Source organism: Eutrigla gurnardus (genome assembly GCF_963514095.1).
Source record: "Eutrigla gurnardus genome assembly, chromosome: 17".
Lineage (NCBI taxonomy): Eukaryota > Metazoa > Chordata > Actinopteri > Perciformes > Triglidae > Eutrigla > Eutrigla gurnardus.
Genome location: NC_139928.1, coordinates 438,253 through 465,890, shown reverse-complemented (window position 1 = coordinate 465,890; position 27,638 = coordinate 438,253). Strand labels below are relative to the sequence as shown.

The 27,638-nt window shown below is 42.4% G+C and overlaps 1 long non-coding RNA gene across 2 annotated transcripts; it reads left to right on the top strand.

Annotated features, from left to right (window-relative positions):
* Positions 1–17,004: 17,004 nt before the first annotated feature.
* On the top strand, positions 17,005–18,158 carry LOC311027915. 2 transcript variants are annotated; one of them, XR_014598651.1, is made up of 3 exons: positions 17,005–17,142; positions 17,318–17,419; positions 18,131–18,158. It is a non-coding gene; the product is annotated as an uncharacterized lncRNA (long non-coding RNA). The 2 variants fall into 2 exon arrangements; XR_014598652.1 differs by lacking the exon at positions 18,131–18,158 and adding an exon at positions 17,889–18,001.
* Positions 18,159–27,638: the final 9,480 nt, after the last annotated feature.

Genomic DNA, 27,638 nt, shown 5'->3' with positions numbered 1-27,638 from the left:
TTCACTCCAAATCATACGTTAGATTCGCATTATCATGATGAACTCCAGCAGTGTTTTTGATGCTTTTACTGAGTGATATTTTTTTTCATAAACACCTTCTTTTAAAATCCAACTCTTATCTTAAATCAAAATAATTTCGAAATATTTAATCAGCGCTGCAGAGGAGGAGACGGCCGACTGCATGTAATACAGGATATACCCTCCATTAGATCACTGCAGAACACAGCGGGAATAACTAAATATTCTCCTTATTTACTGTGCATATATCATCAACACGCATACATACAGCCATTAAGCCATCGTATAATTGTTGCACTTTATCCTCGTTTTTTAAACCACCAGAGCGCAGAGGAAATGCGCTATCATGAGTACCACTCTCGTGCGCGCTCAGTCGTGGAGCGTGGAGACGGCAAATTTAGCGAACTTCAGGAGGCAGACTCTGCCACCCGGCAAAGGTGGTAGAGTCCCCAGCATGATGACCCCGAGCCACGGCTCCCTGACCGACTGGAGGGATATCAACAGGGCGCAAGAATCTGTGAGGATGTCATGCAGCGTTTGTAAGATAAGGAAGACAACAATCAATGTTCATTTTAAACGTATTCTTTTATTAATATGGCAATTTATTGCATCACAGTGCGCGTTTGCTGTAGCTCATCTGCAACGTTGTTGTCTCGCTGAAGTTGCAGGACGGCATCAGTGAGCAACCGACTGCTTGATGTGCCATCACCCTCCTCTCCGTCACCCTCCTCACCGTCACCCGCTTCTACGCCCAACGCTGCAGACTCTGGAAGGACAAACTATTTAATTTTGTTTTATATACAATAAAAGTTTAAAATATGTTTACCCTTATACCTCTGGTCTCAGTCGCATCTGTGTCTCCCTCCTTTTTGGACACAATCCCAGTCAAAGTCACATCAAAGTCAAACTTCCTCAAATACTCAAGCAAAACTTAAATTACATGTTGGTAAAAGAGCAGAAAGAAGTAATTTACCTTCAGATCGGACGACTTTTTCTTAAAGGAGAAATCCGGTCATTTTTGACCCCATTGTCGTTGTCCTCAGGGTCATCCCGACTTATTAGAAGCAAAAAACCCGACAAAAATTGACGTTGCCTAGCCCGAGATCTGTACCTGCCTGGCAGCCTTCTAGACTCGCTCCAATGCTAACCCATTGGGGCACGTTATATCTGCTTTCCTGGGCCTCAGAAAACAATTCCAAGACCTATGCAACACAGGTTGGGTCCGTACGAGACACCACGGTGCTCGTTTAGCTCAAATAGTGTTGCAAAACGACATAAATGTGTGTGTTTTAGCATGAAGTTACTCACCTCAAATCATCCCGTAGACATTAGCAGTAGATAGCCGAGCGCCTGTCGTCCCTCCCAGTCACCGCAGAAACGAAAACGTTTTCCTCGTAGTTTTGATTTTGTATCCATAAAGAAACGACCGAGCAGTGCAGTCGTCCTGTCCGTAATAAATCCAGGAAGCTGTTATGTCCATATGTATGACTATGTTACACATAGCAACGATAGCTTCAGCTAGTAACGTGCCGGGCGCTCGTCCGCCCCACTCACCACAGAAACGAAAACGTTTTCCTCGTAGTTTTGATTTTGTATCCATAAAGAAACGAACGAGCTATGCAGTCCTCATGTCCGTAATAAATCCATGAAGCTGTTACGTCCATATGTATGACTGTTACAACATAGCAACGATAGCTTCAACTAGTAACGTGCTGGGCGCTCGTCCGTCCCACTCACCGCAGAAATGAAAACATTTTCCTCGTAGATTTTGAATCCATAAAGAAACGATCGAGCTGCGCAGTCGTCCTGTCCGTAATAAATCCATGAAGCTGTTATGTCCATATGTATGACTATGTTACAACATAGCAACAACTGCTTACAGCTAAACAGTAGCCTGGAGCCAAAACAATGCAAGTTCCCGTCTCCCGATGTCCTCACTCTGGAGCTGTTTTCAAGCCAATACAGTGAAAAACTTCTTTCCATCGAGCAGTGCCGTCATGTCCATATGACAGTGTAACTAGTGCTAGCCTACATAGTAAGATTGCTTAACCTGTGTGACAGTTGAACCTGCTACAAAGACAACAAACCTTGCGCAGTCTCAGTAGGCTAGTTGTGTTGACAGCACGAGTGGGAGTCGCGTGTCGCGTGTGCAGACTGCAGTCTCTCATCAACAGAGTGAGATCAAAGTGACCCTCGCGCGACTGTCCAAGATTTTTCACTGTACTGGCTTGAAAACAGCTCCAGAGTGAGGACGGCAGACGGGAACTTGCGCGAGACTTGCATTGTTTTGGCTCCAGGCTACTGTTTAGCTGTAAGCAGTCGTTGCTATGTTGTAACATAGTCATACATATGGACATAAAAGCTTCATGGATTTATAACGGACAGGACGACTGCGCAGCTCGATCGTTTCTTTATGGATACAAAATCTACGAGGAAAACGTTTTCGTTTCTGCGGTGAGTGGGACGGACGAGCGCCCGGCACGTTACTAGCTGAAGCTATCGTTGCTATGTTGTAACAGTCATACATATGGACGTAACAGCTTCATGGATTTATTACGGACATGACGACTGCACTGCTCGGTCATTTCTTTATGGATACAAAATCAAAACTACGAGGAAAACGTTTTCTGTGGTGACTGGGACGGACGGACGAGCGCCCGGCACGTTACTAGCTGAAGCTATCGTTGCTATGTGTAACATAGTCATACATATGGACATGACAGCTTCCTGGATTTATTACGGACAGGACGACTGCACAGCTCGGTCGTTTCTTTATGGATACAAAATCAAAACTACGAGGAGGGGGCGCTAGTGTGCCGCGTATGGAGTAAGACGTCTGTGCAAGAGCTCCTCTCCGTTCAGTTAATATTTGTTTAACTTTACCGTCTTTAACCAAGATTGCTCGTAAATATCATCCCAATTCTGTCTCTATATCCCCGCGTGAACGTTTAAGACCAAGTAATGTCGACTACCGCTAACTCTAAAGCCAAAGAAAAGAAAGACAAATCGCTGAGGCCTAGGCTAGCTAGCAGCAACGTGGTAATGGCTAGCGAGGACGTCTCCGGTGATCAACATGCTTCTTCTATGGAGGACTTGAAAAACATGCAGGATACGATCCTGCAGACTATCAACACCCGGTTCGACCTACTGGATGAGAAGTTTGTTTCTCTCCAGTCGTCACACAACAGCCTGCTGACCCGAATGGATGAAATAGATGAGACGGTCTCAGACCACGACGCTCGTCTGCAGTCTATGGAGACTGCTATCGACAAGTTACGGAGGGAGAACGCTTCCCTCCGTGCCAAGACCAATGACCTAGAGGGCCGCTCGAGGCGCAACAATGTCAAGTTTGTGGGGATCCCCGAAGGAGAAGAGAAGGGAAATCCGACTGAATTTGTAAGCGCTCTCATTCCTAAACTGTTAGGCGAGACCCACTTCCCAAAGCCGGTAATTGTTGACCGCGCTCACCGCGCTCTACAGCCCAAGCCAGCAGAAGGAGCCTCCGGTCCGGCGGCCAGACCCCGCACGATCATCGCCCGGGTCCATCGCTACCAGGAGAAAGAGACAATAATACGGCTCGCTCGGCAACAGTCTCTCAAGTACGGCGATCACAAGGTCTTCATATTTCCAGACTATACTGCCGAGGTGATGGAGCAGCGTCGGGGGTTCCGTGAGGCTATGACAGCCCTGCGTGAGCTGAAAATCAAGCACAGCCTGCGTTTCCCGGCCAAGCTCCACTTCCAACACAACGGGCTTCAGAAGATATTCACCTCTCCCGCGGAAGCAATGACGTTCGTCGGGAACTTGCAGCGGGATAATGGAAATGACTAGACACGGTCTGACCGGATTGTGAACTGACAGAGCATAAGGAACACTTTCACAATCATTGACGGTAACATTTTAATTTTATACGCCTACTTTTGGCTATTTAGAACGGTAGAGGGGCACAGGCTTGCTTAGTTGAAAATGTTCGGTTTGTTAGAGTTGTATTTACAAGCCATACGCCCGGTGGCCCTCGGTCAGTATATGTGGGGGGAAAAGATGCTTAATTTGGGGAAGTTTCTGTGGGGAGGGAGGTGGGGTTTATCTGTGTTGTTTTATGTTGTCCAGAGCTGCCAGAATAACTGCTTTTGTTTGTTGACATTTGTTTTTGGGTGTCTCAGATTGCTTTTATTTTTCCATTTCCATGTTAAGGCCTAACGGTGAAAATCAGACAGACATGAGTGCCATTTCATTGGTCTCATGGAATGTGCGCGGTCTTGGGCATGCAGTTAAACGGGGTAAGGTCTTTGCGCACTTAAAGTCACTTAAAGCAGACATAGTGTTTCTGCAAGAAACCCATATAAAAGCTACAGAGCAGAGGCGGCTGAGAGCTAATTGGATTTCTCAAGTTTACCAGTCACCGTTTACTTCCAAAGCTAGAGGTGTCGCCATTCTCTTTTGTAAGAGTATCCCATTCCAACTTGCTTCAGTAATCACGGATCCAAATGGCAGGTATATTATGATTACTGGAGGTATTAATTCGTTCCCTGTCACCTTTCTGAATATATACGGTCCAAATATAGACGACCCAAATTATTTTCGCAAAGTATTTGACCTAATTCCAGACCTCAGCACTACTAATTTAATCATGGGCGGTGATTTTAATTGTTATCTTGATCCACATCTTGACAGACTTTCCTCTCGTGCTCCAATCACCATAGCATCTGTTCAAACGTTGAATAATCTACTTAAATCCAGAAACATGATTGATATATGGAGCAACATCCAACAGATAAAGACTATTCCTATTTTTCCCATGTCCATAAATCATATACAAGGATTGATTATTTTTTAGTGGATGCAAAATTAATACCTAACATCGTACAGACTAAATATCATAATATATTGATATCAGATCACAGTCCAGTATCTTTAAAATTGATGCTTTCCCTGCCAAAACAAACTTACTGCTGGCGCTTTAATCCATGGTTGTTGACCGAGCAAGTATTCGTGGATTACATGTCTGCACGCTTGGGAGAGTTCCTTGAGACCAATGACACAGGTGACGTGTCAGACTCAACGCTCTGGGAAACCCTCAAAGTAGTTATGAGAGGCCATATAATTTCGTTCGAAGCATCAAAGAAAAGAGAACAGCGCCGTCGTCTGGTCGAAATTGAAAACGAACTTCCAACTCTCGAACAGTCCTATAGGGACTCCCTGTCACAGGAAGATTATAACAAGATTTTGAAGTTGAAATATGAATACAATCGCATTCTCAGTGGAACCATTGGCAAACTCCTACTTAAAAGTAAACAAAAACACTTCAAATTAGGTGATAGACCAGAGAGGCTGCTGGCCAGACAGTTGAAGGGTGCCCAGGCGAGCCGTGCAATTTATAAAATAAAATCCAAAACAGGAGACTTGCTGGTCAATCCTAAGGAAATAAACACTCGCTTCAAAGACTTTTACTCAGAATTATACACTGCTAAATCTAGAGCAACTAATACAGATCTCGCACATTTTTTTGACTCCCTCAGCCTGCCAACACTAAATGAGTCATCCAGGTTTGAACTTGATTCAGACTTCACGGAGGATGAGTTAGTTGAGGCAATTAAATAATTTCCCTCTGGTAAAGCAGCTGGCCCAGACGGGTTTGGCTGCGAGTTTTATAAAGCATTTCATAAAACACTCGCCCCGCTCCTGCTTAGGATGATCAAGGACTCCGCTGAGAACAATGCATTTCCGGGGTCACTGTACGAAGCGAATATGTGCCTATTGTTAAAAAAAGGCAAGGAAGACACCGAGCCTCGGAATTATAGGCCCATTGCTCTCCTTAACTTTGACCAGAAGTCCATCACGAAGGTGCTAGCCAACAGGTTAGGAAGGCACATCTCCTCAATTATACATCCTGACCAAACAGGGTTTATCCCATTCTGTAATGTGCGGCGGCTTCTGAATAATATATATGCCAACCAATCAGGGGACTCCAGAGCAGCTGTCTTGGCCCTCGACGCGGCCAAGGCATTTGATCAAATAGAGTGGCCTTTTATGTTTGAAGCTCTTAGGAGATTTGGAATTGGGGACTCCTTCATTACCTGGGTCAAGATGTTATACCTCTGCCCAAAATCTTTCATCCTCACCAATAATGATAAATCTGGGCCTTTTGGGTTGCACCGAGGAGTCAGGCAGGGTGACCCGCTGTCGCCCCTGCTCTTCGATGTGGCCCTGGAGCCCCTTGCGATAGGGATCAGGAGTCATCCTGGCATCAAGGGCATTAAGATAGGGGAGATAGAAAGCCGGGTGGGCCTTTATGCGGATGATACATTATTATATCTCTCGGATCCAGAGGCGTCTGTCCCCCCTTTGCTTTACTTCATTAACTCATTTGGCAACCTCTCTGGCTATACAATCAATTGGGGTAAGAGTGAGTTCATGCCCCTATCAGACAGTCTAGACCCATGTTTTCTTGACGCACTGCCATTTACGCTAGCGAAAGATCATTTCACGTATCTAGGGCTTAAAATATCCCGTGATCCTAAGCATTTATTTAAACTTAACTATGCTGATATGATCCTGAAGCTAAAATGCAACATAGAGAAATGGAGAACTCTGCCACTGTCTATGGTGGGGCGTATCAATGCAATCAAGATGGTGACCCTCCCTAGGTTTTTATACTTATATCAGAATCTGCCAATCTTTCTCACCTCAGCATTTTTTAAGAAACTAGACTCAATTGTCTTTCCTTTTATTTGGGGGTACCAGGCGCATCGCATATCTAAAGCACACCTGCAAAAGCCTACAGAGGAGGGGGGGTTTGGTCTCCCTGTATTATTATTGTGAGTTATTATTGGGCAGCTAATGCTAGAGCCTTGATGTACTGGCAGCAGGGTCAGCCCGGTGGGGTTCCTAACAGCTCTCCCCTGTGGTTAAACATTGAAGCCACAGCGGTACAGGGCTCCTCCCTTTGCACCTTACTTTTCTCCAAGATAGAGTCTCCTTGTAAACTTATTGGTAACAATAAATAAATTAGTAAATAATTTATTTTGAGAAACTCCCTTAGGATCTTGAACCAGATAAGAAGCGTTTGCAAGCTGCCGAATACTTCTGTACACACTCCTATATGCCATAACCATTCATTTTTACCATCTCAGGCGGATAGGGTGTTCGCAGACTGGAGAGAGAGTGGACTTGTGGCCCTCGAAGACCTATATGTACACAAACATTTTGCTTCATTTGGTCAGCTGACAACAAAGTTTAATTTGCCAAATTCTCATCACTTTCGATATCTCCAAGTCAGGCACTATGTTAAAGGTGTATTTCCAAACTTTGAAACCATGCCAACAAGTTGCCCATTCTATGATCTCATGCTGCTCCCTCCTGACTCCGGGCACCTAATATCACGCTTTGTGTCCTTGTTCTCCACCTCCGCATCCACTCATCACCTTAGAGAAGCCTGGTCTAATGAGCTGGAGCTTGAGGTGTCTGACGATACCTGGAACCAAGCTTTGACTAGAATTCATACCTGTTCTATCAATGTTAGATACAAATTGATTCAATTTAAAGTCGTTCATCGACTGTACTATTCTAAACTTAAACTGCATAGAATCTATCCATCACTTTCTCCACTGTGTGACCGATGCGGAGGTGCAGAGGGTTCGTTATCGCATCTTTGTGTCAGTTCATGTCCTCAACTGCATAAGTTCTGGTGTGATGTGTTTCAGTGGCTTAGTCTGGTCTATAACTTGGACATTGCCCCTGACCCAGAGCTGGCGCTCTTTGGGTGCTCGGAGAATGCCCTCAGGTACTCGCCTGAGATACAACAAGCACTAATGCTGGGCATGGTTGCTGCAAAGAAAATGATTCTCCTGGACTGGAAATCCCCCACTCCCCCTTGCTTTCGAAAATGGCTCAACGAAATGACTGTGTCATTTATCCAGATGGAAAGGATACGCTTCCACAACTCTAAAACACGAAACCGCTTTCTGAGCATTTGGGGTCCATTCATTGACTATCTTAAAGACGTGTAATCCTTTTCTGCAGAGATGTGCTCTTGACTGTACTGCAACTTGTATCTCTGTAACACCTGGCCATGTAGATGACGGCAATATTATAATCATCGAAGACACATTTTTAATTTTGTCTGGCAGCTCTGTTGTTTTGTGTTATTTTGTTGTTGTTGTCTTTTTTTTCTCTCTCTTCTGTCGCTGTGTTTTGTCTACATAAAAACTGAAAAATTTGAAAATAAAATATAAAAAAAAAAAAAAAACTACGAGGAAAACGTTTTCGTTTCTGCGGTGACTGGGAGGGACGACAAGCGCTCGGCTATCTACTGCTAATGTCTTCGGGGTGATTTGAGGTGAGTAACTTCATGCTAAAACACATATTTATGTCGTTTTGCAACACTATTTGAGCTAAACGAGCGCCGTGGTGTCTTGTACGGACCCAACCTGTGTTGCATAGGTCTTGGAATTGTTTTCTGAGGCCCAGGAAAGCAGATATAACGTGCCCCAATGGGTTAGCATTGGAGCGAGTCTGGAAGGCTGCCAGGCAGGTACAGATCTCGGGCTAGGCAATGTCAATTTTTGTCGGGTTTTTTGCTTCTAATAAGTCGGGATGACCCTGAGGACAACGGAAATGGGGTCAAAAATGACCGGATTTCTCCTTTACCTTCTGCCACCGTCCGCTCTGTCCCACTGACGCCGTTGACTACAGCAGCAATGTGTTGCCACTCGCACTGCTTCTTTTTATTTGTGATCCCGCTGCTGTGGCCACTAAATTAAATGATAAATTATTGCTCCACCTCCCCAACAAGTGTCTCTATCTCTGTTTCTGAAAAGTTACGTTTCTTTGCTTTTCTCTGACCTGTCGCCGTGATTCACCACACAAAAACAATCGCATGCCGGCTCATTAATGAATGCTGTTGGGCTTATTGATATTTGGAGAACACTACACAGTGATGTAAGAGACTATACTTTTTACTCCCACAGGCATCAAATCTTTTCAAGAATTGATTTGTTCCTAATTTCTCAGGATATTGTTAAACATGTGACACAAGCTTAATACATCCCATAGTGATATCTGATCATAGTCCTATTCAGATTGACCTTGAATTACAATCCGCACCAGTGAGTTTTAAACAGTGGAAGGTCAACGATTCTCTGTTCAGAGATCCAGAAATTAAGAAACAAATAAGGGAATACATTCACACATGGGGCTGCATGGTGGTGTAGTGGGTAGCACTCTCGCCTCACAGCAAGAGGGTCCTGGGTTCGATTCCCGGGTTCGATTCCCGGGTTCTCCCCGTGTAAGCGTGGGTTCTCTCCGGGTTCTCCGGCTTCCTCCCACAGTCCAAAGACATGCAGGATGGGGATAGGTTCATTGATGACTCTAAATTGCCCGTAGGTGTGAATGTGAGAGTGAATGGTTGTTTGTCTCTATATGTCTATGGAAGCGAATCTGTTCCATAATTCAAATTAAAATGGATTAACAGAAATGCTTTTTCATTTTCAGAATATAGCTGCATTTTTTGACTCATAAATAAAATGAGTAATAAATAATCCAAACTGCATTTTCATTTTCTTCTTCAAGACTGCTCATTGTGTAACTTAATTAAAATGAAAAAGAAAAGGACATTTAAGATTTCATTTTCAAAAGATGCCCCAGCTAATAGGTACCAAAATTCAATTTGAAATGTCAAATTTGAAAATTAAAATGCATTAGCAGAAAGGCTTTTGCATTTCAAGGTCATAGCTGCGTTATTTGACTCATAAATAAAATGAGTAATAAATAATCCAAACTGCAATTTCATTTTGTTCTTCAAGACTGCTCATTGTGTAACTTAATTAAAATGAAAAAGAAAAGGACATTTACGATTTCATTTTCAAAAGATGCCCCAGCTAATAGGTACCAAAATTCAATTTGAAATGTCAAATTTGAAAATTAAAATGCATTAGCAGAAAGGCTTTTGCATTTCAAGGTCATAGCTGCGTTATTTGACTCATAAATAAAATGAGTAATAAATAATCCAAACTGCAATTTCATTTTGTTCTTCAAGACTGCTCATTGTGTAACTTAATTAAAATGAAAAAGAAAAGGACATTTAAAGGAGAAATCCGGTCATTTTTGACCCCATGTCCGTTGTCCTCAGGGTCATCCCGACTTATTAGAAGCAAAAAACCAGACAAAAATTTACGTTGCCTAGCCCGAGATCTGTACCTGCCTGGCAGCCTTCCAGACTCGCTACAATGCTAACCCATTGGGGCACCGTTGTATCTGCTTTCCTGGGCCTCAGAAAACAATTCCAAGACCTATGCAACACAGGTTGGGTCCGTACGAGACACCACGGCGCTCGTTTAGCACAAATAGTGTGGCAAAACGACATAAATATGTGTGTTTTAGCATGAAGTTACTCACCTCAAATCACCCCGTAGAGTAGACATTAGCAGTAGACAGCCGAGCGCCTGTCGTCCCTCCCAGTCACCGCAGAAACGAAAACGTTTTTCACGTAGTTTTGATTTTGTATCCATAAAGAAACGACCGAGCAGTGCAGTCGTCCTGTCCGTAATAAATCCATGAAGCTGTTACGTCCGTATGACTGTTACAACATAGCAACATAGCTTCAGCTAGTAACGTGCCGGGCGCTCGTCCGTCCCACTCACCGCAGAAACGAAGACGTTTTCCTCGTAGTTTTGATTTTGTATCCATAAAGAAACGACCGAGCAGTGCAGTCGTCCTGTCCGTAATAAATCCATGAAGCCGTTATGTCCATATGTATGACTGTTACAACATAGCAACATAGCTTCAGCTAGTAACGTTCCGGGCGCTCGTCTGTCCCAGTCACCGCAGAAACATAGCAACGATAGCTTACAGCTAAACAGTAGCCGGGAGCCAAAACAATGGAAGTCTCGCGCAAGTTCCCGTCTCCCGACGTCCTCACTCTGGAGCTGTTTTCAAGCCACTAGTGACAAACTTCTTTCCATCGAGTAGTGCCGTCATGTCCATATGACAGTGTAACTGGCGCTAGCCTACATAGTAATATTGCTTAGCCTTTGTGACAGTTGAAGCTGCTACAGCGACAACAAATCTCGCGCAGTCTCAGTAGGCTAGTTGTGTTGACGGCATGAGTGGGAGTCGCGTGTCGCGTGTCGCGTGTAGCGCGTAGCGCGTGCAGACTGCAGTCTCTCATCAACAGAGTGAGAACAAAGTGACCCTCGCGCGACTGTCCAAGATGTTTCACTGTACTGGCTTGAAAACAGCTCCAGAGTGAGGACGGCAGACGGGAACTTGCGCGAGACTTGCATTGTTTTGGCTCCCGGCTACTGTTTAGCTGTAAGCTATCGTTGCTATGTTGTAACATAGCAACGTATGTTGCTATGTTATATGGACATAGCAACATACGGACATAACGGCTTCATGGATTTATTACGGACAGGACGACTGCACTGCTCGGTCGTTTCTTTATGGATACAAAATCAAAACTACGAGGAAAACGTCTTCGTTTCTGCGGTGAGTGGGACGGACGAGCGCCTGGCACGTTACTAGCTGAAGCTATGTTGCTATGTTGTAACAGTCATACGGACGTAACAGCTTCATGGATTTATTACGGACAGGACGACTGCACTGCTCAGTCGTTTCTTTATGGATACAAAATCAAAACTACGTGAAAAACGTTTTCGTTTCTGCGGTGACTGGGAGGGACGACAGGCGCTCGGCTGTCTACTGCTAATGTCTACTCTACGGGGTGATTTGAGGTGAGTAACTTCATGCTAAAACACACATATTTATGTCGTTTTGCCACACTATTTGTGCTAAACGAGCGCCGTGGTGTCTCGTACGGACCCAACCTGTGTTGCATAGGTCTTGGAATTGTTTTCTGAGGCCCAGGAAAGCAGATACAACGGTGCCCCAATGGGTTAGCATTGTAGCGAGTCTGGAAGGCTGCCAGGCAGGTACAGATCTCGGGCTAGGTAACGTCAATTTTTGTCGGGTTTTTTGCTTCTAATAAGTCGGGATGACCCTGAGGACAACGGACATGGGGTCAAAAATGACCGGATTTCTCCTTTAAGATTTCATTTTCAAAAGATGGCCCAGCTAATAGGTACCAAAATTCAATTTGAAATGTCAAATTTGAAAATTAAAATGCATTAGCAGAAAGGCTTTTGCATTTCAAGGTAATAGCTGCGTTATTTGACTCATAAATTAAATTAGTAATAAATAATTCTAACTGCATTTTTATTTTCTTATCAAGACTGCTCATTCTTCGACACAACTAAAAAGAACATTGCTTTTTCGTTTTCATGCCCGCGCCCGCAAAAAAGGTAACATAATTCAATTTGGATTCGCAATCCCAAGCGGCGCAGGAGAGTGACGTCAGTGGCAGTTCTTCTCCTTCCGTGTTGGTTGGGCTCACCTGCACAGGGTCTGCAGCCTTCGGAGGACCCAGCCTTCGCGGTCTACAGAGGCAACACCTTCGGAGCAAAAGGAGAGGCGGCTGCGGCGACACCGGCGGCTTGTTTATCTCCGGCTGGGAGAGAGCCGTGGGGAGGTAACGTTAAAGCTGTTATTTTAACCCATATTAATGTTCATACATAGCTAGCGTAGTACGTGGTAATTAATATACCCGTTAATAAATGATACCGCTAAGTGACGACCCATATTAAGTATAGATTGACATGGATAATGTCATTTAACCATAAGACTTAATACAGGGTTCGTACAGGTGCTTAAAATGTAAAATCTTTGAAAATGCTGTAATTTTAATGCTGTTTTTCAAGGTCTGAAAAGTGCTTGAATCTTAGTTTAAATGCTTGGCTTATAAAGTGATTGAATTGAATAGTAAAATGTGTACGAACCCTGTAAATAACCCCGACTTAATTCAATATTTTATTCTTGCCTCTCTTTTAAACATTTTAGTGACATGGCATCCGTCGATTGCATCAGCCCTGCAAACCCCGATGATGGACGATGTGGTGGACAGTGGAGACATGCATCCCACACCCCCACCTTCCAGATATGTCCCACTCAGAGCCAGAAGAGTCCAGGGTCCTTATTGTGGCATCCCATCCAGTCCAGCAGCACCACCAGGGACTCCTGCTCAGTCGATACTGTATACATGTTCTCTGTAAATAGTTATTTCTGCTGATCTTTTGTAAATAGTTCTACATGTTAAGAACACCCACTTGTCAATAGTTATTGTAACTTTGTAAATATTTGTTAATTACACAAAAAATAAATTATTTTCTTGTCACTGAATAGCAGTTCAAAAGTTGACTTTAGTTGTAAATAAGAAATGGAACAGATAATGTTATAAGGTTATAAGATTTTAATTTAACTATATACAATATTTGGAAAAGAAAATGGAACAATACAATATTTTTAATTAACAATTTAAATTACAAATCAACACAGAACTTAAAGGAAAACACCACCGCATTTCCATACTGAACTATGTTCTGCTCTGATGTTAGACGAGGTGATACATACCTCCCTCTCCTCTGTGCGTGCACTAAATGGCTCTTGAGCGCACTCCGCGCAGCGCTAATTTGCTAGCATGTAGCTTGTCCTTAGGATCCAAAGGGGGGTGAAGTTAGAAGCGACCAAGCACTTCCACGTTGTCCCTATTTAAATACGGTTACGTGAGTAGTTACACGACCCAAGTTTGGTTACACAAAATGAAACATGCCAATTTTTATAAGCGGATAACAAGGATAACTAGTATGGCGGAATAACAACTGGAAGCACTTCGACGTCGGCGCAGTAATATCATCACTCAAAACATGACGGGACTATATACCTTCTGCTTGTTTTCACAACCCTGTACGATCCACGTTATAACCATGATGTTTGATTGTTCACAAACTATCTTACTACAACCTGATGCTTCCTCAACTGTGCACAAACTACTACAGCTGGTGCAGGCGACGGCGTGCAGGTCACGTAGGTTCTATTGACGGAAGTAAGAGGGGGAGCGGAGTGATGATATTACTGCGCCAACGTCGAAGTGCTTCCAGTTGTTATTCCGCCATACTATATAGTTATCGTTGTTATCCGCTTAGAAAAAGTTTTGTGTAACCAAACTTGGGTCGTGTAACTACTCACGTAACCGTATTTAAATAGGGACAACGTGGAAGTGCTTGGTCGCTTCTAACTTCACCCCCCTTTGGATCCTAAGGACAAGCTACATGCTAGCAAATTAGCGCTGCGCGGAGTGCGCTCAAGAGCCATTTAGTGCACGCACAGAGGAGAGGGAGGTATGTATCACCTCGTCTAACATCAGAGCAGAACATAGTTCAGTATGGAAATGCGGTGGTGTTTTCCTTTAATCGAACAGAAAAAAAAAACATCCACCACCCCCCAGAAAATTCAACGCCTCTCAACCATTCTCTCCAATAAACAAAAAAATATCTCCATCCTCTCTCTTTCTCTCCTTTCCTCGCTCTCCCTCTGTAACATCATGTCCTCCCTGATCAAATCCAGCAAGTCATCTGTTTTCCTCGTTCTTGCTGCTGTCGGTGGCCCTGTGTTCTTGGCCTCAACAGGTGGTCGTTCTCATCCCGGACCCGGAGTTTGATCAAATCCTCAGTCTGCTCCTTGCTCTCTACAACAAAACGACATGTAAAGCACATTTCCTGTTATGTCAACATGCAAAATGATTGTACGATATAATAACGATATTAACAGTAATAATGCTCCTAAGGTTTGCTCTGTATTCAATCCAAACGTTTACAGTTTTACAGCCTAGAAATACAGCGGGGCTCACAACCCATCGTTAACGTTATATATTCAGCTGCGAGAGGAGCGAACTGTAGCCTATACAACTTACAACGAGAACAAATTAACTTAACAGCTCCACGGTTACAATAATATATAAGTTACCATCGGAGCTTGTAACATTTAAAAGTGAAGGGTTTTAGGCTTACGTTACGTTTAAAGGCTAACGTTAACTGAGCTCCTCGTATCAACAGCCTTAAGCTACATCACGTAGCTGGCCCTACACTCCGGTGGCTACACGTATTAGCATTTTTAACTTCACGCATTTTAACACTCAAATGTGTTTTAAGGCCCCTTGAACGTCCGACGTTAAGCAAAAACCCGTTACTTACATTTAAATGTGTATTCGGCACTGCTGCCGGTGCCGCTGCTGCTGCCGTCTTTGGCCGCCATTGTTGGTTGAACAGCGGTGTCAGACTGGGGGCTAAAGGAGAAGAACTGCCACTGACGTCACTCTCCTGCGCCGCTTGGGATTGCGAATCCAAATTGAATTATGTTACCTTTTTTGCGGGGGGCGGGCATGAAAATGAAAAAGCAATGTCCTCTTTGTTTTCTTTTTAGTTGTGTCACAGAATGAGCAGTCTTGATAAGAAAATGAAAATGCAGTTTGGATTATTTATTACTAATTTTATTTATGAGTCAAATAACGCAGCTATGACCTTGAAATGCAAAAGCCTTTCTGCTAATGCATTTTCATTTTCAAATTTGACATTTCAAATTGAATTTCGGTACCTATTTGCTGGGGCATCTTTTGAAAATGAAATCTTAAATGTCCTTTTCTTTTTCATTTTAATTAAGTTACACAATGAGCAGTCTTGAAGAAGAAAATGAAAATGCAGTTTGGATTATTTATAACTCATTTTATTTATGAGTCAAAAAATGCAGCTATATTCTGAAAATGAAAAAGCATTTCTGTTAATCCATTTTAATTTGAATTATGGAACAGATTCGCTTTCATATATGTCGGCCCTGTGATAGACTGGCGTCCTGTCCAGGGTGTACCCTGCCTTCGCCCAATGACAGCTGGGATTGGCTCCAGCCCCCCCGCGACCCTGAATACAGGATAAGCGGTAGACAATGGATGGATGGATGGATGGACATTCACACATTTATGGACATTAACAAAAACTCCATAAATGATTTGCCAATGATATGGGAAGCATTAAAATGTTGCCTCAGAGGGGAGCTAATTAAGATCGGTAGCTGCAAGAAGAAGATGCAGCAGCAAGAGGAAAGCAAATTGTTAACAAAAATTAAACTGTTACAAAATTCAAACGAATACAAGAATGAAACATGGACAGAACTATGCAAACTAAAAATGAAATATGATGACATTATCAGAGAAAAAATTTAATATAAACTAAAGAGAGCCAAATTAAATGATTATGAAAGTGGGGAAAAGGCAGGAAAGCTGTTAGCCTCAAGACTCAAAAAACAGATGTCAAAAAATTAAATTTCTAGTGTCAGACTATTAAATGACTCCATATCCTCCGATCCAGATCAAATAAATAAAACTTTTACTGAATTTTACAAAAACCTTTATGAGTCTGAAGGTGATGACAACCCTGTGTCACTAGAAAAGTTTTTTAATAATGTAAAGCTCCCCTTCTTAACAGAAGGGGAAAAACTTACATTAGAGCAGCCCATAACTTTATCTGAAATAAATCAGGCCATAAATTATTTTGCTAAAAAATAAATCTCCGGGACCTGATGGTTATAATGCAGTTCTATCAGGAGTTCAGTGGGGATCTATTACCTCTTCTTTTGCAGATGTATCAAGCATCATATGAAAACGTCAGTTTTCCACCATTATTTAAAGCTAGGGTCTACAATGTTGTTCAGAAGCACATTTTGTTATACTGGGTGAAATGGTCCTTCTATCCTGAGAGTAGTCAATACATTATGTATTCAGAAAAAGGAGCGAAAATAATCAGACCTCTGTGGCAGCTGCAGGACTGAGAAAACGCTAACCAATCAGTGCTAGCAGGTCCGGCTAGCACGGATTGGTAAACTGCCCTGACTGGTCAGATGCCTTCATGTCCCGCCCTCCTCCGCGCGTGCACAGGTCGGGTCTCACTGATGCCGGTGGCACAACACCTGAACATTTCAGCACACTCCTCTGCAGGAATACGGAGTTCATTTGGTTACAATGGCGGAGAAAATGCAGCCAGCGTTACTTTTACCAACTCACCCCACTAAAAATGCAAGGAAAAGAAAGCCTGAGGCAGAAAAGGGTGCAATGAGAAAGGCTCAGGATAAAGAAAGAAGTCGGACCCGAGTCAACATCGGTGCGGCGTTTGAGCGGTGGAGACAACTGGGGCATGTGAAGGGCCTGAAAAGTGATGCAGAGGTTGCTCTCTTTCTGTTGGACAGGTAATGATTTGTTTTGTTTCGGGGGCATTTGTTATTTTCATGAAATATGTAAGGTTTGCCAACTTGGCTACGTGTGTAGCTCGTATTAGCCGAATGCTAACGTTAGCTTCGTTGGCTAGTGTGTAGCTCGTATTAGCCGAATGCTAACGTTAGCTCCGTTGTGTGTTGTTTTTAGCCATGAGAAGGATCGATCAACTTCCACGCCAGTAAAACACAGATTGATGAGACACCCTCTCCCACCTGTGTCAACTATATTTTCAGAGTCTCTGTCCGACCGGTGAGTTCAAATAGCTGCTGCTAGGAACATGGCTTTGACCGACGTAGTGGGATATATCCACAACACAACATCTATCTTTCATATCTAGCTTGTTTGTTTTATGTGCGTGAAAGTGCTCCTTGAGAAACCCCAGAAAAAAAACATACAATACGTGTTATCAGTGATATCTCTGCTAAATCTAATTGCAGACAGTGGGTAAATGCAAGTGAGTGTGTGTACTTTTGGTGAAAAGTGAAACCTACTTGCTGGTGTGGTTGGGGCAAGGAAAGTTTATTAGATCGTTTGAGAAGTATTATGTCCTGAAGATAAAAACCTGTCCTTCAGCTTAGGAGGTCCAGCACTTCACAGAGTCTGCAACATCAGTAATAAAATAAAACACACTTACGATAAGTTGTACCTCTACCTTTGTGGGGTGTTAGTGGAGTAATTGATCATGTTACTGTCTCTTCTATGGACTCTCTGCTGGTAGATGCTATGCAGAGAGGATAGGGGCAAACTGAGGATCCTCTCAACAGTTTATAACAATCTAAAGTTAAACATTAGCTGCCCAGAGGAGACAGCTCTCCAACAATTGGATGCAAGGTATGTTATAAGATGATTTTGGCCAAGTATTTCCTGAATAAAACTTAGAGTACATTCATGGTCTGTGCATTATTATGTGGTGATGTAATATTCTCTCATTTGTGTGTGTGTGTGTTTCTGTCTTTTTAGTATGTTGTCACTGGACCTCAACACTGATTGATGCAGATGAATTTAACGACATTCGAAACTATGTAAGTTGATGTGTGGTGTGCAGAGATGTTTTTACTTTCCTGTTTGTGGAAAATTGTATTCATTTTGTGAATTATTATATTATTTTCTCTGAATTTCTTTTTTCTATAGCATTGACTGGGAAGAAGAAGACAACACCTGGAATCCTGATATGGAGACACAGTCTGTGTCATCATTAGAAGAAGATGCAACCAGAGAAGTGGACACAGATGATGATGATGACAGTGACGATCCAGATTTTAGGCCTCGTATTTGTGTAAGGTAGTTTCAATACCCTCTAGCTCCACTTACAGTCAAGTTATTGTGTTTTGTTTTTTATTTCTCATAGCTGTTCTTATTACAACAGGACTGGCGGTGCTCTGAAGACTCCAATTTGCTTGGAATCACTTCAGGAAATTAGCATGGAGGACACTGTGCATGATGCTCCAGACAATGCCCCAGATCAAACTATGGCAGACATACCAACACTCCCCGACGCAGCAAAAGTCATGGTTGAGGATGACATAATTGGCCATCCTGCATCCATTGCATATCATGACAGCCTGAAGCAGCTCGCTGAGTATCTCCTTCTCCCTGTCAGCGTGTGTTCTGCCCAGGACCCAAACAGGAAGGTAGCGTGCCGGACATAAAAAAGTAGGACAATATGTAATATATTATCTGAGGATTTATTTGTAAGATATGAAGTGCTGGACAGACATATTGCACAGTGTTTTTTCATAAAGTTGGATCAGCATAAAATTCCAAATTTGGGACAATGTTCTTATACATTTTTTTTTCTGTTTTTGTTCTAATATATTTTCAAAGGAGATGCACGCATGGACAGTCCTGGATTCTGTGCACAGTATTGTACCTATACTGCCATGGACAATGAATCCAGACAGATAATCTGCATGGTCAACATCGACAAGCGTGAAACCATGCAGAACTCTGTCATCATGGAGAAGGAGGGCTTCATGCAAGCATTTGAGACACTACGTGAGGAACTCAACATAGAAGAATTCTGCACAGACGCTCATTCCCAGATATCAGCCCTCTTCAGTAAGTTTATTATTGTTTTTTGCTGTAGGAGATTGTTTCAGCAATCCAACTCTGTGCATCTAGTCCTATGACATGATCATCACTTACATTATTATGAATGGACAATGAGTTGAATTATGACTTAGCATATATCCTCTGAATTTTTCTGTCCTACAGACAACAAAGGGATATATAAAGATTGTGGCGTCCGACACACCCTGGACATGTGGCATGGGTCCAAAAGTTTGGGGGAAAAAATTATTAATGCAGTAAGTTCATGATCTCTCTGTAGATAGATATAGCAGGATGTTTTTTGAAAAATCATCTACATCAATTATCTTCTCATAAACCTATTTGACATCCCAAAAATGTATTTGTGCTACAATGTCAAGGCAGGACAACAAAGGGGGTGCACTTTCCTTCAGATGTGGAGTAAAGATATCTGCAACCACTTCTGGTACTGTTGCAAGACTGCAGATACATATGAAGACTTCTCTGTAAGTATTATCGAAATTCATCTATCTAGGCCAGACTCCATGCTAAATAGTAGTGATGTCCAAATGAAGCTTCGTGAAGCATTTTCTTTATTTTCTGAGCCCAATAGATGGCGCTCTCTGTTCAACAAAGGGTTGAAAGCAATGGAAATATATCGGCCTTCAACCCTTTGTTGTAAAGAGAGCGCCATCTATTGGGCTCAGAAAATAAAGAAAATGCTTCACGAAGCTTCATTTGGACATCACTACTAAATAGTTATGGGGCAAAAATGGCTTCTATTGTTATTGACCACATTATTCACAACCTGTGTAATTTTTGTTCCGCAGGACTTCTTCACCATGTGACTTGAGAACATGCATGGGCCCTTGGTGCCTGTCATCATGGTCCCTTGGTGGGGGACAGAGAGAAGGGGTGGATCCAGAAGGGTTCTATGGCACACCACAGACTGACAGAACTAGTCCTTGATGCACGCTGGCTAAAGAGCATACACAAATATCTACACTTTAGGTATGTCAGCATAGGTCTATGTCCAAATTACTGTTTTCCCCTGTGAAAATATTCAACTGTACTTCTGTATTTGTACTGCTATTTCTTCATTTGTATTACCAGAGTATAAAGCAATTGTATCTTTCCTCTGTGGTTTCAGATCAACTGCAGAGTTGGAGTCCTTCCACAATCATATTCTCATGTACGCAAGCAAGCGCTTCAGCTTTTCACCGCCCGTGTACGCTGCTCGAGTCATCTTGGCTGCCCTGGACTACAACCACCACGTTGACAGACCAGCCAAGAGAAGGGCTGATGGCTCTCTTCAGTATGTTTAATTTTATATGGAAAAATGAAATAATGTACACTGTAAGGTAATATGAATGTATCACTAAGCTTCTAATCTTTTCTCTTATGGTAGATACGGCAAGGTGTACAATAAAAAGTCCAGGAAGTGGAGCCTTTACACAGTAAAGGTGGAAAAGGACTACACATACATTGTGGACCTCCAAAGTGCAATTCTGCGGCGCCGATTGTCCGCTACTGGGGGTGTGCCACAGGTCGCAAGGAAGAGGCCTGATGATCCCCGTCAACATGGGGTTCTGTCAGGTGTCATCAACGCAGGAGCTTCTGCAGAGTCAACTCAGCAGAGGGCTATGTGAGTTTTCTTACAATATTGTAGCTTGATCACGAAGTTCAAACATAATTATGTGCAAAAGGTCATTTTAAAAATTGATATCATAAGTTATGATCTAAAATAATTATCTAAACAAAGCCAAGGATGAAACACATGTCATAAATGTTTGTTACTATGTGAAATGGAAACAAAGTTGTGAGTGTTGTTATTCATTGTGTGTCTCTGAAACACAGTAATTATTGTCAGATGTGTAATTTTGATATTCTTCCTAAAGGTAAATCGCTGCCAAAGGAGTGATCACCACAGCTGACAATGACGCCGCATGCACAACATGACCTGTCAGCCATCCCTGGAAACACCTTTTCTTTTGTGTAGATACACTCCGGTGTTCTTGTTTTTAAAAGTATTTGTTAGGTCTATTTTTTTATGTTTATTTTTTGATAAAATAATAAAAAGTGTAAGACCACATTTGTTGTCATTCATTTAGAATGTAAGGAGGTGAGAAATGTAATAGCTTGCTTATGCAGAAACAGTAAAGGAAAGGCACTTATCATTTTCTAAATTTTATTCAAACTAGACAAATTATAAATTACAATAAAAAACAGAACTTTGGACTGTACAGACTGTAAACCTCAGTGCAAATTTTACAGGAATATGTAAAGCAGTACACAGTGTAAACGGCAGGGCTCAAAAGTAAATGCTATTTATTGCACTGTGCTTGCACTCTACTGGGGAGGAAACCTTTATACTGTCCGTGTGGATCTGGGTAGCGGTCTCTTATTTTCCAAACACAGCAACTAGGAATTACTACTCTGTGCCCAGCTCCCAGTGCCCCATATTGCCACACAACATATTGCCGGTATGCTGCGTGGCGGAATTGTTTATTACTCTCCCCTGGGTTGGAAGGTCCTCCACAGCCCGGACATCGTTCCAGATCCTTCTGGCAAGTCGCAAGACCCCCTCCTGCAGAATGTATACATCAAAGTGAGGCAGTATGGAAATGCAGGAGTCAGGTTGTTGCCCACAACACTTTCTTTCGATATCTGTGGGCATGTCACGGCAGTTGCGGCACACACACCAAGTGGGTTGACCTGGAGCTGGAGGGCCTGGTGGAGGAGCATCTCCTGATGTTGACATGTGCAGGATATCAAAGATGAGGCTTGGGTCCCTTGTCAGGCAGGTCTGCAGCAAATGTTTGCATTCTTCAAAGCTCAGTGTTTGAATTCTGGCCTGTAAAACAATAATTCATCAAGAAGATTAGACTTTTTTGGACAGATCTTTATTGTCCTGTAAGAGGACTTTTGTGTTCACAGTAGGCCTACAAGGCAGGTCATCATCATTTATAGTTATTGGTGATGTTGAGGTCCAAAAAATATTAATTAAAAATGCTATTTTAGATAGGCTACCTGCTCATCTGCAATTCTTTGAGCTTGCAGATTCTCCACTCGCACAATGTCGTCATGTTGAAGGTGTTCTCCGGTCGCAGTCCGGCTTGCTCCACGTCCTCTACCTCGAGTTCCTCAGCTCCTACCCGGTGCACCACCTCTAGCACGGCCTCTTCTTGTTCGACGACCTCGGGCCTGAAGACGTGCTCAGCCCCGGACTGTAGCTAGGATCAGAGCCAATGCTCTCGTCGTGAAAGCTCTAACAAGCATAATAACAAAGATATATTTGAACACAAAATTCACGTTTGTCAGGGGGGAAAAAAACGTTACATTGTTACCATGTAATTTAGCAGACGCTTTTATCCAAAGTGACGTACATTTGAGAGTTCATCAAACACAAAACATCTAAAGTTATTATTGCTAAACATTACATGCTAGCTTGAAAGCTGAATCTGCAGCCTCTGGGTCGGCAGAGACATACTATTGTACTTTTTTTTTTTTTTTAATTATCATTAGAATAATAAAATAGTTTGCTTACTGATGAATGAGACATGAGGTAGTCGTAGTCTGAGGCAGAAATGGCTGAGTCGGCTGAGTCGGCAAAGTCGGCTCTCCTCCTTGCTGAGTGTCAGGGACCAAGCAGTAAGGCAAGGGAGAAACCCGGGCTTTTCAAAGAATAAGGGTTTTTATTTACCCAAAACAAAGCACAAACTTAACAACTAGGCCTATAAAAGAGGTCAACTGAATAGAATCATAAACAAACTAAACAGCAACAGAAAACCAGTTGTTAACTGAACAAAAAAATGACCCCTCAAATGAAACACAGAAGAACATATATAGTGGCTTGGCCAAACCAATTAACAGAACAGGGGAAACCAAAATGGAGGTTAACTAGAACTAATACACAGCACCAACTAACACTCAAAACTCCCCCCCCCCCCAACATGGCTGGAGATGGCCTGGCCCAACGATCAGGTGACGCATAAGTCTTTCCTCCGCCCCTGGCCACGCCTTTTGCCTCTCCTTGATAGATCCCAGCTGCACCACGGTAACTCAAAGAGATTAACACAAAACAAAAAGTTAATACTGAAAATATATGCATTAAACTTTACAGTGTAAAATGTGTGCATACCATTTTAAACAGTGTAAAGTTAAAAGATATAAAAAGAAACTATCAAATAAATGGTGCCTTTTGATGAATGAATTGTTTGGGGTGTGGTCTACAAAAAAACTTAATTAGTGAAACTAAAGTAGATGAGTGTGATATTACCGTGTGGCCCTGGCCATCACACTGAGTCTCACTGCCAGATGCACGTTCAAGTTTGTGGGGGCGTGGCTTTGGACGGAGCACTGACGGGAGGGGGAGGGGGGGAGGGGAACTTAGAGGAAGTGCGACTTTGAAATCTTGCTAGCTCTCCAGGATCGTAGACCCTAGCTTTAATCATTCACATATTACATTAATCCATAAAAAAGGTAAAGATCCTCTCTCGTGCAAGAACTATCGTCCAATATCTTTAGCCAATTTGGACAACAAAATCCTGGCTAAAGTTCTTGCAGCAAAATTATCTAAGGTAATTGAAAAGCTGATACATAGTGACCAAACTGGTTTCATGAGGAAACGATACTCGATAACGATTTAATATCATACAACACTCAAAAAAGCTCCCTCTGTCAGCTGCACTGTGTACTATTGATGCTGAAAAAGCATTTGACCGCATTGAATGGTCATTCTTGTTTAGTGCCCTACAGAAATATGGTTTCGGCACCAACTTTATACAGTGGATCAAAATGCTCTACCACGATCCTACGGCTTCAGTAAGAACAAATGATTTCCAACAAGGGTGCCCAATTTCAGGTCTCCTATTTAATCTGGTTATTGAGCCATTAGCTGAGAAAATAAGATCGGATAATAATATTAAAGGCATATATATCGTTAGTCAAACATATAAAATATCACTGTACTGCGATGACATCATTTTGTATTTAACAGATGTAGAATCCTCTCTTCTTCATCTCACACAGATCATTACTCAGTATGGCTCCTTGTCAGGATATAAAGTAAATTGGGAAAAATGTGAATTGATGCCATTAAATAAAATTTGTACTATCACATGTGTACGCAATACCAAAATAAAATGGAAACAAACAGAATTAACGTATCTGGGACTAAAAATTAAAGTATCTATCAAACAAGAGATATTAATCTCACTCAAACCTATAATACAGTTTTTTTCAATTGTTTACATGCAATTTTGCAAACTGGGTTCTTTTTTTCAAAATATAATCACAATTATCCAAACACCAAACTCAATTTGCATAATTCCTAGATTGTAACTAAAGACTGGAAAACCATTGAGGAGAATATGTTACAAAGCTTGAATATTGACTCGGGATGTCTATACTATATGAAAACATTACCTAAGCTACTGACTGGAACTCCCATTGATGTGTCATTTAACATTTTAAAGTCCTGTCCAAAGGTCTTAAAAATTGATACAGCTACCTCAATAAATCACCCAATATGGCAGAATTTAAATATAACAGTGAACAAAAAGGTTATTAATTGGAAAAAGTGGAAGGACAATGGAGTAACTAGGCTTTGTCACGTATTCTCTAATAATAATAATTGCAATAGTTTTAAACACTTTGATGAGTTAATCACTGATTATTGTCATGTCTCACTCTATGTTGTAGTTTTTGTCTCTGTCTGCTATTTTGGAGTATTCACCTGTCCTCTCGTTTCAGATCCTCTCTCCCTGCCCTTGTGGTTTCTCCTCCCTCAGTGATTGACTTCCCCCGCCCTGATTACCTTCACCTGTTTCCCATTACCTCCCCTCTGTGCATCCCCCTGTGTTTTCCCTGTCCGTTGCCAGTTCGTCTTTTGTCCTTGTGCTAAGCGTTCCAGCCTTTTCCTCAGAGTTTCTAGTGTTTGACGTTTTTTTGACTTCTGCCTGTTTTCCCTCGACCCTGTCTCTGCCTAACCCCTGCCGGATTTGTTTGCCTCCGCTGACTGACCTCCTGTGTACCGAACCTGTTTTAAGTAAAGACTTTATTACTTCATCCGTGCTGTGTCTAGTCGTGCTTTTGAGTCCATACAACTGTCGTCACCCAGTCGTGATAAGCGGGGGTTTCAGAGAAGTCCGTCTGTCGGAAACAACTGTACCAGCAGAAGGTTCCACCAAGCCTAGTCCTCGTGGTTTCGCCAATGACCAAAATTACATATATGAAGTACAAACAGACTATATTTTCAGCAAGTGTCTAAGAATACATGCTTGCAATTAAAAAAAAATGAATAAATCATTTATTTCCTGAACACCGACTGGCCATATTATTATCTAAATACATATGTATTTCACACATTGTTCATCCCCCACTTGGGTGAGTGGTGATGCACCTGCCCCCAGATGTGGGCAACCTGGGTTCACATCCTGGCAAGGATGTCTTATGTGTTTTTTTTTGTTTTTTTTTGCTTGTATAATTGTCTTTAGATCAGAGAATTAGACCAACATTTTACTTTAACTATGATAAATATGTCATACAATTTCCACAGAACCCAAATATAACTTGCAAAAACATGATAGGCATAAAGATGTTATTATTAATAGCATGTTATAGATCCCAATGCAATGCAATTGTCAGCCACATAAATTCCTTTCAGGTGAGTTCATTAATAAGTTCATTGAATTGTTGAGATAAATGTGTTGGTCAATGTAGATGCATTTACTAGGCCTATCTAAAAAAGGAGAGAGAGAGAGGGAGAGTGAGTGAGTTCCGGCTGAAGAAAGAAAATTCTCAAACTTCCATAGTCGGGAGTTGAACCGTCGCCTGCCGCGTGGGAAGCTGGCACGTTACCTCTACACTATCCTCACGTTTGAAAAATCGTTGTCAGTATTATATTAGAACATGTTACTCTTAACGGTACTTACGCATTTAATCGCTCGGCAATTCTTGCCCAAGCAGCCTCGCGATTTTTATTTATCACTACAGTATTCCCTTTTTTGGTTATGATGGGTTTGTACTCCTCGTACAGTTCCATCAATAATTTTTGCTCTGGTCTTTTCTGCCATTTTCTCGATGATTCGCATTCACGGTTCTGGTCTGGCTTCATATCCCGTGAACGTGCGTAACACACGACAACGTTAACCTGGCTTGAATTAGCCTCAACAAGGCACGGCTGAAATGCGTTAATGGAATTGGTTTAGCCGCAAGTGGAAGTTGGCGTTAGTTCTAACCAGGCTTAACCAGGTAAGCGCCGCCTTAATTAGCGAGTTTGGTGGAATACCCCTCAGGTGATGACAGACGGCACAAACGTTGTGTCAACTTCCAGGGCCTTAAAAAAGATGCTGCGCCATCAAGTCTTCATCATTCCAAAAGACCTTTCAATAACTGAACGGGCCCTGGAGTGACAGCCGTTGTAGCGCTCCTGGACCCTGGACTGCAGTGGCTCTCTGTATGGTGTCATTAGGCAAATTGGCTGCTCAATTGGCTGCAGGGGTATCCACCATCACCTACAATGAAATAGCCTGCTGGGGGGTAGAGTTGACCTGTGTAAATAGGACTGTTCTTTAGCACACGTGTATCATGGACAGACCCAGGATAACCTGTAAATGTGTCCAAAAACCTGCCTCCACTGTCACACACAGCTTGGAGCTGGATGGAATGAAAGAGTTTGCGATAAGTGTAGTCCATGGAGGCAGGACCTGCAGGTGCCTTCATTCTGATGTGGCAGCCATCAATGGCACCCACACATGCTTTGAATGCCTCACGTTGTGCAAGGGCAGCAAACCCCTCTCCTGTTGCCTCCAGCTCATTTGGTTTGGGGAGGGTGATGCAGTAGCTCCTCTTCCCCACTATTTTGCCTGCCATCTTATGTACAGCACGGAAGACACTTGTCTTCGGGAAATGCCAGGGAAACAACACTGTAAGAGGCCCCATGAGCCAGCCAGTACAAAAATAAAAGAACTTCAAAGTCAGGTTCCCAGCCATGACTTTTGTTGATGTCAAGCAATTCCATCAACATGTTTATGGCATCACGTGACAGACGGAAATCCCTCTTTGGATCCTCCTGGGGATCCAAATTTACTGCCATCAACGGTTGTGCTGTGTTGATGACGGCATAACGCACAGAGGGTGTCTGAAAAAAATAAAATCAAAACTGTATCACAAAAGAATGCACAACAAACTATTCATTCATGGTATACATTCTCACATGGTTGCACATATTTACATAATGTACACATTGTCACCATAAATAAAAAGGAGCATGATGCCCCTCTCTATTGTTACAATTACATTGGCTTACTTCAACACCAATATTGTACTCTGTTTCAAAATATTAAAGATGATGAAACATAGTAGTGACAAGAAAACAAACAAAATAGCAGTAGGCCAAGACACCACTCGTCTACTCTTTCCTTTTTTCCCTTCTTTT